Source organism: Macrotis lagotis, chromosome X (genome assembly GCF_037893015.1).
Source record: "Macrotis lagotis isolate mMagLag1 chromosome X, bilby.v1.9.chrom.fasta, whole genome shotgun sequence".
NCBI classification, from domain to species: Eukaryota; Metazoa; Chordata; class Mammalia; order Peramelemorphia; family Peramelidae; genus Macrotis; species Macrotis lagotis.
Window position 1 is genome coordinate 248,841,608 of NC_133666.1, and position 13,610 is coordinate 248,855,217.

The 13,610-nt window shown below is 33.7% G+C and overlaps 1 protein-coding gene across 2 annotated transcripts in view; it reads left to right on the forward strand.

Moving 5' to 3' along the window:
• The first annotated feature begins 8,129 nt into the window (after positions 1–8,129).
• The window catches only part of SCAMP1 (secretory carrier membrane protein 1), a 123,956-nt gene continuing 118,475 nt past the window's right edge, over positions 8,130–13,610 (forward strand). Inside the window, exon 1 of one of the 2 annotated variants that reach the window (XM_074208387.1) lies at positions 8,130–8,196. The gene's annotated coding sequence lies outside the window, so the exon portion shown is untranslated. The remainder of the gene's footprint in view (positions 8,197–13,610) is intronic. The other variant, XM_074208391.1, reaches the window with a different exon arrangement.

The following is a 13,610-nucleotide window of genomic DNA, read 5'->3' on the forward strand; positions in this document are numbered from 1 at the left end:
TATCAAATGATAATCATGGTGAGAAGCATATTGATATTAGGCATTTAAAAGATAACCCTAGTCCCTTATGGTGAAAGAAGGAAGTTAATCAATTGAAGCCTTTAGCAAGGGAGTGATACAGAGGAAGGAAGAGAGTACGATAAATTTGAGGATACTATTTGTAATGTTATGTGACCCATAATGATGAAGTCTGAGTAAAAGGTCATTAGATTTGTGGATTAGTATGTTATATATTTGGCACCTGGAGATGCCTTCATTTGTGGATTCCCCAAAAGCTACCCTAGGATTGTAACATGTTATTTTGTTGTTGTTCAAGAAGATAATAATAGAAAAGCATATAGGAGATGTGAGCAAATTTCAACATAAAACCAAAGAGGAATTTGAAAAATGGAGTCAGAGATGTCATCAGGAAATGTGTGATCAGAAGAGAAGATGGATAAGATATGTAGTAAAGATGAAGATTGTGAGTATTCCTCTGATTTTCACAGCAGTAGGAGAAATTGAAAAAGGTCCCTTGTATTTTGGATGAACTACCCACTCTGTTGTGAATTTATGCAAATACATGGGCAAGATTGATGCAGACAGTCAGGCATGGATAGATTGAGATCTGTATTGAGAGAAAGCACAAAAATTATTGAGATTGCAGATTAATTTCAATATATTGAGAATTGAGATCTGAAATTCGGGTTTGATCTGGTGGGGAATATGAAATCAAAAAGGGTCATGAGAAATTACAGTCTTTGCAGTTGTTTTTTCCTTGAGCTTCAAGAAGGAAATTTTCATTTAAATTTTGAGTTGAATGAGAGTGATGTCAGATAACACAGTCTGATTAAAAAATTATAGTTTTTTTAAGAAAAGGATGATGTCATTAAGAAAAATAAATAGATGATCAGCATTTGCCAAGAAAGAGTTAGAATTACTCATCAATCAATAATAACTGTTCACTAAGCATCTAAAACATATCAGGCACTTGATTAGGGATGATGATACAATGAATGAAACAATTTCTGCTAATAATAATAATAATAATAATAAATATTTATATGGAGTTTATAATGGATCAAAGTCTAGGCCAAGTGCTTTTCCATTTTTATCTCATTTGATCCTCTCAAAAATCTTGGGAAGCAGGTGCTATTATTAACCTTACAAAGAATTTATCTTCTAATGGAGGTGACAATAAGAATATAAAAATATGCATAAAAGGTGGAATAAATCTAATGAGACTAAATATAGTTACCTATAAGTCACTAGAACTTAGGGTGATCAGGAAAGGCATCATTAGAAAATGGTATTTGAGCTGCTTCTTGAAGGAAGAGAGCGATTCTCTGAGGAGGAAACTCTCCAATCATATAGGATGGCTTGCCAGAGAGAAGTTTTGTATGTGAAGAACTGAGGGGCCACCACTTTTTCTGGATCTCAGAGTTTAGGGGTATGCATTCTTTTTCCTCATTATTCATAGGCTGCCTCCTCCAGTTTTCTCCATAACCCTTGAGTTCTGCCAATCTCATTGCTCTGCAAACCTACCAGGTGCAGTTCTTTAGAAATACTACACCATGGAGTCATTATTTCTAAGACTCATATTTCTTTTTATTTGTTTGTTTATTTGTTAATAGTTCAGGAAAGATAAGTACCATCTTTCCATGACAACCACAGGAAATCCTGGAAGACTGAATTAGAGAAGAAGTAGATTCCTCTGTATTTCTGCTCTCTTAATAAATCCATGACTATACCTGAAATGTCTTGTAAGCACTTTTCAAGGGTTAATGAGTCATGACCTTCTGGCCTGAATGATGGATACTAGTGGCTATTAAGCAATAATGAAAGCATTGAAAGAAATGTAAAAAACAGAGTAGTGTGAAGGACAAGTCTTTAATTGCTTTGGAGAAAACGAATTTACTAATGGAAGAAATGTCATTATTTAAATCATGCTTATGTGTTTCACTGACTTCTCTATACTACAAGCTACACATTAAAAATAAATTATGAAAAAATTATGAGAGATCTCCATCCAAACAAGACAAGGAAGGCAGTCTGAGTGATGAGATGTATTGTTTATTAATTCTTAATTTAGCCTGTTACTGTAATTATACATGCATAATTATAGATATACACATAATTATATAATATATCATATTTATTGAACTAAACTTGTTATTTCATTTTTGTTGGGAGGCTTATAAATTGTGGTTTTATTAATTTATTTAAGAATCTTTGGGGCCGGCTAGGTGGCACAGTGGATAAAGCACCGGCCCTGCAGTCAGGAATACCTGGGTTCAAATCCAGTCTCAGACACTTAATAATTACCTAGTTGTGTGGCCTTGGGCAAGCCACTTAACCCCATTTGCCTTGTAAAAACCTAAAAAAAAAGAATCTTTGACTAATGTAAAACAATAGAACTTTATTTAAAATCTTAAAATGAAAATCAACTTTCTAGTAGAAAGATTGGGTTGAAACTGGTAGAGATAAAAGATTTTAAAATATGGGAAACTAAATAACACAGACATCCCAAGTATTTAGAACCAAAGGTTTCTTTCCTTTTTAGATGAATATGTTCCAAATTAATATAAGATTAATATGGTCCCAAAAGTTCCATGGAACCTTCCTTCAATCACAAAAATCTTATAATTAAGAATTTAGAGGTTCATGAACTACTTCATATTTTTATAGTAGGGATAGAAAAAAGAAAAGTAGATATGAGCTTTCTCTAAAAAGCATGTGGCAAAATGGCCAGGAGAATGATATTAATGGAAACAAATAAGTCTGGAGAAAAGAAACAGATTCATAGAATTATAGGAACTCATCATTAGGGGAAATCTCAGATTATCTAATCCCACCAACATCTGAGTAGATAGCCTTCCTAAATCAATCAACAGTTTTCAAGCATGAATAATGAGTGAAAGACTGCCTCCCAAACTTGTAACCATATGCTGAGGAAGGACCTTTTAATTGGTAGCTTAACTGTAACTAAGATTATATGCAGTAGCTACAAACAAGCCAAATATCTCTCCATGATGGCTTTTGAGTGGGCAAGAAGGCTGTAAGCCTGCAAGTAGGAAAGGAGTCACTTTTTTTTTGGCCACCCTATTCTCTCTGTCTGGCCCATGTTCATTGGAGTCCTCAATGACTTTTTTCTTTTTTGGTTTTTGCAAGGCAATGGGGTTAAGTGACTTGTCCAAGGTCACATAGCTAGGGAATTATTAAGTGTCTGAGGTTGAATTTGAACTCAGATCTTCCTGAATCCAGGGATGGTGCTCTATCCACTGTATTACCTAGCTGCCCCATCCTCAATGACTTTTAATTTTATAAAGGGGTTTTGAGATCAGAAAGTCTGAAAACACTATACAGAATTGCCTGTCAATTGTTATTTGCCCTCCAAATTGAAGAGGACTAATGATATCATGAAGTGACATCTTTAGCTCATGGATCAACTGGATTTAAGTGAAGAAGAGTTACATGAAGTTATTGAACACACTGTCTCTTCCAGAGTCATTGAAGACCAGTAGCAAGACAAAAGTCAAGATAATTGACATTGGCTCAAGAAAGAAGTGGATGACTCAATCTTACTGGAGAGCAATTTGGAATTATGCCCAAAGGGCAATAAAAAAGTACATATCCTTTGATCCAGCAATACCACCTTGAAGAGATCATGAAAAAGGGTAAAAATATCACTTGTACAAAAAATATTTTTGTGGTGGCAAAGAATTGGAAATCAAATGAATGTCCATCAATTGGGGAATGGCTTAGTAAACTGTGGTATATGTATGTCATGGAACACTATTGTTCTGTTAGAAACCAGGAGGGATGGGAATTCAGAGAAGCCTGGAGGGATTTGCATGAACTGATGCTGAGGGAGATAAGTAGAACCAGAAGAACACTGTACACCCTAACAGCAACATGGGGGTGATGATCAACTTTGATGGACTTGCTCATTCCATCAGTGAAACAATCAGGGACAATTTTGGTGCACCTGTGATGGAGAATACCCTCTATACCAAGTGAAAGAATTGTGGCGTTTGAACAAAGACCAAAGACTATTACCTTTAATTAAAAAAAAAAAAAACTTATGTAATTTTTCTATCTCTTATATTTTATTTTTCCCCCTTAAGGATATGATCTCTCTCTCAACACATTCAACTTAGATCAATGCATACTATGGAAACAATGTCAAAACTAACATACTGCCTTCTGTGGGGGGGTGGGGGGAAGGGAAACGAGATTAGGGGAAAAATCGCAAAATTCAAAAATAAATAAATAAATTATAAAAAAGAAAGAAGTGGATGACCTTGGAAATTTCAATGTCTGACCAAGCTTTAAGCATTCCTCAGCACCTCCTTCAGCTGCTCTTATGGCTGTTGGAACAAATTGTTCTCATTTGTCCATTCATAGTAGACATCCCTTCAGTTCTCTGACAGGTTTGAGGTCTATAGGTTACCCTCAACCTCTTTAAGACAGTCTGCCAAATCATTTTTACTGGAGCATAGCCTCTGTTCATGTTAAGCTTTTTGTAGCCACAGGTGAAAGTTGAATGAAGGTGGTCACCAGAGATGAGTGAGCAACACTGAAAAGGGCGAGGCAGCTCTCAAACCAGAAATGCTAGTTGTTCCTGAACATCCCATACAACCTGTCTGCTACATCTGAAAGCACAGAGAAATATAATTTCCATGAAAAATATAACTGCAGCTAATATTTTTATCTGTCCAGTCCTGAGATAATATAGGTTTTTCATTACTGTAAAAGGATACAAAGAATGGCATGTACTAACTCTCACATCTTATTTATTGAAAGCTTTATATTGGAAGGCAAAGAAAGGAATACTATTAATTATTTCTTTTATATTTACAGAGCTGATTATGACATTATTTAAAAACTCAATATTTAATTTTTAAAATTTAATGTCATCAAGTTCCTTTACATAGCTTATACTGCATCCTTTTTGGCTCATTAAAATTATATTGAAAAGTTGGACTCTTGCCATGGTAATAATGCAATTCATTTCTTAAGTGCTTTGCACAAAACAAGTTTTCCCAACTTATTTTATTTTAATATCATTATTGATGAATTATTAATCTTTTCTTCATTCACAATTCTATGAATTCTTTCTAACCTAGGAGGGCTAATTTAAAATTTGATTTTATTTTCTTTTGAATTTCATTGTTCTTAGAAAAATCTATTACTCTGGGTATTCTCTACCATGATGAATGATAGCAGGAAGAATGTAAGTTGAAAGCTTGGCTTACATAAACCACAGATGAAAGGTAGGAAAGGGCACTTGAGTGACACAGTGGATGGAGTAGAAAGATCTGAGCTCAAATCTAGTCTCACACTTAGTAGCTAGACAAGTCGCTTAACCCTGTTTGTCTGTTTGCCTCAGTTTCCTAATCTGTCATTTGAACTGGAGAAGGAAATGGTAAATTACTCCAGTATCTTTTCTAAAAAAAAAAACCAAATGGGGTCACAGAGAACTGGACACAACTGAAACAGCAACAACAAAAAGATAGAAAAGAGTAGAAATAGAAAGTAGAGTCTAATTGTAAGCAAACCTTCTTTAGCTTTAGCCAAAGTGAAGAGCTATATACCTAACAGGAGAGCATCTGATGGAGTAGATGATGGAAAGCGATAATGAGAAGAAAATGAGGATAAGTTGTTTCTCCAGTCAGAGACCAACTAAAAGGATAAAAAAGGATGTGGGAGCCTAGTATATACTACAAAGATGTTGAATATATTTCATAAAAACAAATATCATAACAGTTACTATGCAATGTAGGTTCTAAAGAAACACTTCTGTTTTCCAAAATTTCCCTCATTAAAGAAAAGTGGAAGAACATGAAAATAACCTTTCTTTTCTTACAGGCTTCGAGATAGACTTGGGTTTGACTTGGGTTTGTTTCTTTCTGGAAGCGGGGAAATATGTCAGACTCCTGTGATTAATATTACTGCAATTTATAGTATGTGAAGCACTCTTACTCCTGAAACTTTGTAGAATGCAACAGTTCTAAGAACAGAAATAGTAAGAGCCAAAGTAAATTCTCATTTCTTGTAAAGTTATTAAAAACAAACAAACTCATCCCTCTGCTCTAATTTCACAATATACAAAAAGCTAAATGTATATCAAGTAGTTAAGCATTCAACATATATTAATTGGGCAGCTTTTTCTGTGTGCCAAATACCTTGCTTCACCCCAGTGATATTAGTACAAAGGATGAAACAATTCTCACTTCCAAGGAGGCTTCCCTTTCTACTCCCATTCTCTCTTTCTTTTCTCTCTCAAATATATAGATGTAGATATAAATATGGAGAGAGATAACTGTCTCTAAATATAGACACTCACTTCTCTATATAGATATAGAGAATGCTTTCTATAAGTAAATATTTCCCCTATATAGCCATATTATAGATATCTATATAGATAGATGTAGATATGACTCTCTCTAGCAAGCTAAATATGGGTAGTTCTCTACCTAGGTGTATGAGAGATATCTACATATATTTACCTACACACACACACACACACACACACAGATATGGAGAGAGGAAAAAAGTGAATGAGAGAGAAAAAAGTAAAAGAATTAACACAAACCCTTACAATTTGTTTGGTAGTTTGGGAGAGAAGACACTAACAGAGTTGGGTTAATCAGGAAAGTTTCAAGTAGAAGGTGGGGCTTTAGTAGCATCTTGAAGGAAGACAGTGATTCTCTGAAGAGGAGGTGTAGAGGCCAACATTCCAGGACTGAAGGATGAACAACCACTGCCAAGGCATTGGAGGGAGCTGTATATGAGGAACAGAGAGGAGACTAGTTTGGTTGGATCTCAGAGTGCAGGATTAAGATCAACATCCATTGAAGCCAAAAAAGATAGTTTGAATTTATCTAGAGCTCTAAAAGTTAAACTGAAAGGAAAATTTCTTTGGCATCAAATTATGGGATATCATAGAGTGGTAAAAGATTTAAGGCAGGGAAACCAATTAGGAGGCTCTTGCTATAATTTAGGTGAGAAATGATTAGGGTCTGAATTAAGGTGGAAAGAAGGGAAGGGAATATCATTTTACATAGTATTTACTATGGACCAGGGCACTACAGTAAATGATTTTTTACAAATATCTCATTTGACTCACAGCATTCTCAGATAGTAGGTGCTGTTTATCTCTAGACAAATATATACATAGATGCTCAGTTAAGAAAACAGACAAATAGAAGTTAAGTGACTTGTCCATGGTCACACAACTGGTAAATATTTGAGGCTGGATTCTAATTCAGTTTTTCCCAGCACTGGGTCCAGAGTTTGAAATGAGTAGGGAAGAAATCAGTAAACCTTTTTTTTTGTTGTTGAGGAAGGTTTGATAGAGAGAGGGAAGAGTTAAAGTCATTTAGTGAAGATTTTTATTGTTTTCCTCTTACACTTATGTTAAATTCTGATTTCTGAGTGCATATTAAATGTATATAACTATAATAGATGTATATGTGTACATAAACATATATGTATTAAATATAGCACAAATATATAATACATATGACAGACTAGAATTTGTCGATCTCTTTTCTATCACCTCTATTTCCCTAATATTACTCCTTCTATTCTATACTACATATGAAGAAATTTTTTATAGCAAGACATTTAAAAAGAAAAGAGAAAATGATTTCTCAAAATTAATCAATGTATCAACCAAATCTGACAGTATATATTGTGGTCGGCATTCGTGGTATCCTGCCTCTCAAAGAAGGGAGATACCTTCTCCTAGCTCTCCTTCTTGGGCTTACAAATATACAACAACCAGTTTTGTTTATTTTTCTTTGATCTTTCCATTTATATTGTACTGTGATTTGTTTAGTCATTCCCTACTTTTAGCTTTTTACTACTACAAAAAGTACTACTATAAATATTTTGGTATATATGGGAGCTGTGAATAGGCTCCCCCATTACTTCCCAAAGTAGGATAATTTCATAATAATTTTCTTAAGCAGAATGTTCTAGCAAAATGAATTGTTTGCAGATACTTTTTGCCTTTAGCTTACTAATGCTATTTCAAATACCTCCACAGTCATTCCATGAGGTCACCAATTATCAAGAATTCTACCCCAGAACATTTTATCACAATAGTAGCTACATTCTGTTCTCACTTGGTTGCCCTTGACATTATATTTTGTACTTCCATTTCAAGAATTTCAACTTTACAGATACTGTGTTAATCTCTATTGTAAGGTAAGTGAATGGTCAATTCACTGTAAATGAGAGGTCAAGTACTCTTATGTTTGGATCATTCAAATCTCTTCTCCCAAGTACTTCATACAACTTTATTCCCATTTACTGTCCATTACCACTTGCATTATAGGGAGGATATGGAAAAAGAAACCTGTATCTAATACTTTCACAGGTTCCTTCTGAATTTTCTGAGACTCATTGCATCACAATGAACAATGATCTGAACCTCCAACAAGAAAGTAAGAAAAAAGTAGCTCATCAAAACAAATCAACACATCAACTTAGTCTAAGAAAAAATATATGTATATAAATATATAAAATATATACACATATGCACACAAACATACATACACACATATATGTATTTATAAAGTGGCTCCATATAGTTCTCCATTTTTTCAAAGAAGGGAGGAGATATATTTGCTGTTTTCTCTTTGTGGGGAGTAAAATGGTCCTTTATCCCCCCTCTCCTCTCTCTCTCTCTCTCTCTCTCTCTCTCTCTCTCTCTCTCTCTCTCTCTCATTTATGCTGTTGAAATTCTTTTCATTAATAGTGATGTAGTTAGGCATATATTGTTTTCCTAGTTCTCCTTACTTTACTTTGCATTGTTCTTATGAGTCTTTCTATGATTATACTCTTCCTCATCAACATTTCCTACACACAATAATATTCTATAATTTATAATATATCTTTACAATTTATTTACTCACTATTCAAAGGACTTCTTTTTAAAAAGTTTTCTGGTTCTATAAAAATTGCTACTATAAATATTTTGACATATATTTAACCTTTCTTTGATTTCCTTGGAATTTATGACTAACAGTAGTTATGAATATAAACAGTAGTATATGAATATAAAATATGAATATTTTCTCAATTTCTTTTAATTCCAAATTGCTTTGTGGAATGGTTGGATTACGTCACAGTTCGATCAATAATGAATCAGTGTGTCTGTCTTTCCCTAGTTCCTAGACTATTCCCATGTATCTCTGCCAATTTGCTGAGTATGATTTGGAAGTTTAGGGTGCTTTTGCATTTCTCTTATTAGTGATAGAATTTTTCATATGGTTGTTGGTCCTTTGCTTTTTTTAATTAAATTTATTTATTTATTTTTAATTTTATAATTTTTACCCTAATCTTGCTTTCCCCCCCCCCAGAAGGCAGTCTGTTAGTCTTTACATTGTTTCTATGGTATACATTGATCTAAGTTGAATGTGATGAGAGAGAAATCATATCCTTAAGGAAAAAAAAAGTATAAGACATAGCAAAATTACATAATAAGAACATGGCTTTTTTAAAAAAAATTAAAGATAATAGTCTTTGGTCTTTGTTCAAACTCCACAATTCTTTTTCTAGATACAGATGGTACTCTCCATCACAGATATCCCAAAATTGTGTCTGTTGCACTGATGGAATGAGCAAATCCATTAAGGTTGATCCTCACCCCCATTTTGCTATTAAGGTTTAGAATATTCTTTTGATTCTGCTCATCTCACTCAGCATCATTTCATGCAAATGCTTCCTTGAAATCCCATCCCTCCAGATTTCTAATAGAACAACAGTGTTCCATAATGTACATATGCCACAATTTGTTCAGCCATTCCCCAATTGATGGACATTCACTCAATTTCCAATTCTTTGCCACCACAAACAGGGCTGCCATGAATATTTTTGTGCAAGTGATATTTTTACCCTTTTTCATGATTTCTTTGGGGTATAGACCAGTAGTGGTATTGCTGGATCAAAGGGAATACAGATTTTTGTTTGGGCATAATTCCAAATTGCTCTCCAGAAAGGTTGGATGAGTTCATAGCTCCACCAACAATGTATTAGTGTCCCAGATTTCCCACATCCCTTCCAACACTGATCATTGTCCTTTCTGGTTATATTGGCCAGTCTGAGAGGTGGGAGGTGGTACCTCAGAGAAGTTTTCATTTGCATTTCTCTAAGAAGTAATGGTTTAGAGCGATTTTTCATATGACTGTGGATCATTTTGATTTTCGTTTGCTATTCTTTTTGTGAGAATTGTTTGTTTCTATCTTTTGATCACTTTTCCACTGAGGAACAGCTAAGTTACTTTTTAAGTAACCTTCTCTATCTAGTCCAGAAGTGCCAAATTCAAAGAGAAATAGAACTCTTAAAGCATACATAAGGATCCTGTTATTAAATTAAATTAGGTAACTACAAATTGACATTATCTATGTTCAATTATATCTATTTATTTTGTTGGATTTTATAATTATATTTTAATTTCTATGCTGAGTATTTGGGACTGCAAAGCGGCCCATGTTTAATACTTCGTTTAATGTATTGTACCATTTATATAAACAATATAATAAAACATAAAAAATCTATACATTTAAATTATAAACTTAAGGGAAAATCTGAATAAACAAATGATTTAGTGAGCTTCAGTTATGTAAGCCAAGATTGTTGTCTTACTATTTTAAATATAATGTTATTCCCAGGAAGTGTTTTTTGGAAGAGTATATTTTACTGCTATATTTAATTTTATTGAGTCAAATAATTTTTTGTAATAACAACAATAATAATAATTGACATTTAAAAAATGTTTTTAAGCTTACAAAGTGCAGAACAATCATTATCTCATTTTTTACCTCACAACAATCCTATGAGGCAGGTACTATAAGAATCATTTTCATTTTAGAGAGGGAATACTGAAGCTGAAATCAAGTTAAGAGGTATTAAACATTTCTGAGACTGGCATAATATCAAGGAATAGGCATACACAAATAAGCAAAAAGCAGGTGGTCTTTACTCTAAAAGAACTAATATTCTGAAGGAAGACAGCCCATGAAAGAAAGTAGAAAAGCAGTCAGATCAAGCAGGGGGAGAAAATGTAGGTACATGGGCATGGTGAAGAAAGAAATCCATTGTGGAAAGCCCCCTTCAAAAGAAATCACTGGGAACAGCCATAGGAAAGACACGGAGACAAAAGATTGAGTGCTGGGTATGAACAACAGTAGCATGGCCAGTTTGACTGGACTATAGTGTAATGTGTGTCGTGCCACAAGTCTATGCTACAAGTGCATGATGGGGAGAAAAAGCTAGAGTAAAGTTCACATGAAGAAAAAAAATATATGAGGTTTTATTGGCATGCTAGTTCAATATGAATTAATAGCATTATGTACTGATTTTTTAAAAAAGCTAGTGCTGTAATGAGTAAGGGGATACCAGGCAGGAGAAGAGGACATGGAAGGTAAATTAATAATCTGTTGGACAGATTTTTTTAGTATTTAAGAATATGAGGGGCAGCTAGGTGGTGCAGTGAATAGATCACCGGCCCTGGAGTCAGGAGTGCCTGAGTTCAAATCCCACCTCAGACACTTAATAATTACCTAGCTGTGTGGCCCTGGGCAAGCCACTTAACCCCATTGCCTTGCAAAAACTAAAAAAAGAAAAAAAAGAATGAGGTATTAGCACACCAATAGAACTGTTCAACAATATAAGATTTCTGTACAACATTGTGTAATGAGAGTGAAAAGGTTAGGGCTTCCCTATCATTGCTGGTGAGACTAGAATGTTTTAGAAATGTTTTACATATTTAATGTTGTCATCTTTATAGTTTAAATACTCTTGGTATGATCTGAATCAATTGACCCTCTTTAAAGTTTTCTGAAACTCATTCACTCCTTATAATTCATTCTTTTGTGAAGAAGTATTGCACAAAATCTTTTGGCTTTCTCCACCTTAATGATTTATAAATAACTTTGTATTTAAATCTGATGTTGCTTGCATCTACTATATTTCTTCACTTGACAGGGAAATTGGCTGCTAGATGGAATGACTCCTAAGGTCTTTTGGCTTGTAGTAATTGTTTTACATCAGTTAAAATATTCTAAGAAATGGTGATATTCAGGATCATTATGTTTAGTTTTATCCATTATCCAGAGTAAATAGCTTGCTTAGATAGTCAGGTTGAAGTTGTTATTTTATCTATAGGGGTTTCTCATCCTTTTCCATTCTTCTAATTTGTTATTGATTTTTATCTTTATTCTAACCAGTCAATTTGATTGAACAGAAGAATGATTTCAAAATGAAAACCCTAACCCTATTTAATATACATACACATACACACAAACACATATACTTCAATACCTAGATGTTTCCTTTCTGATAAAGTATTATTATATCATTGTCCAAATATTGTCCAGGCATGTGTGACAACTCTTATGAGTTTATTCAGGAAATAGTTAGTAGACTAGTTTGACTGGAATTTAGAGTGTGGGAAGAAAAGTCTGAGGGAGTACTGAAACCAGATTTTGAAGAGCCTAAATACCAGGCTAAGAAGTTTATATTTTATTCTTTAGGAAATAGAAACATATTGATGTATGTTATATCTTTTTATAGGAGTATGATATTGTCAATCTTGTGCCAAAGAATGATTATTTTGGCAGCCCCATAAAGTAATAATTGGTGAGAGGAGACTGGAGACAAGGAGGCCAATTAGGAGATTTCTACTATTGTAAGTAGAGAGAATGGAATGGATGTCTCTAGGAATAAAATTGCCAGAACTTGGAATTTGTTTGGATAGGAAAGAAAAATGCGAAGGTCATACTTTCAAGATACACAAATTTGGGTGACTTGGAGATGACAATGCTCTGAAAAGATAAGGATATTAGGAGAAGGATCAGGTTGAAGATCAAAGATGATGATGAGGAGAGTGAATTGGACTACATTTGGAAACTGCAGTGTAATTATTTATACTGATGAAGTCATGGGTTCAACAAAGAATGAAAATCCTCTAAATATATAATTACATTTATTCATGAGGTTTCAATGTCATATTAAATGATTAATTTTTGTAAAGGTGCCAAGGATAAGAAATATGTATATTCCTTTCCATTTTCATTCAATAATTGACAGAGGTTTGTCATTCCTAATTTTTCTAAAATCCTACTAGCTTCTTTTAATTTTTTTTAAAATTTAAGGCAATAGGGTTAAATGACTTGCTCAAGGTTACACAGCTAGGTAATTATTAAGTGTCTGAGACCAGATTTGAACTCAGGTACTCCTGACTCCAGGGTCAGTGTTCTATCCACTGTACCACCTAACTGCCTCCTATTTAGTTCTTTAAAGAATTCTTCCTTTCTGATCTGTTTAGAGTTTTCTAGATCTGAAAAGGGTACTCTGAGGTCCCCAAATATTGTAGTTTTACTATCGCTTTTTGTAACTCATTTGGTGTTCCCTTTAGATATTTAGATAGTAACCCATCCCGTGCATAAAGTATTATTATTAATTCATTTTGTATGATTCCTTCAGCATAATATGATTTCTGTTTTTATTTCAGTTAATTAAAACCTTTTTTTTGCTTTTGCTTGTTTGAGATCATGATTACTATTTGTGTTTCAGCTAAAGTATTATAAATTTTACTCTAGTCTCTTTATTTGTGC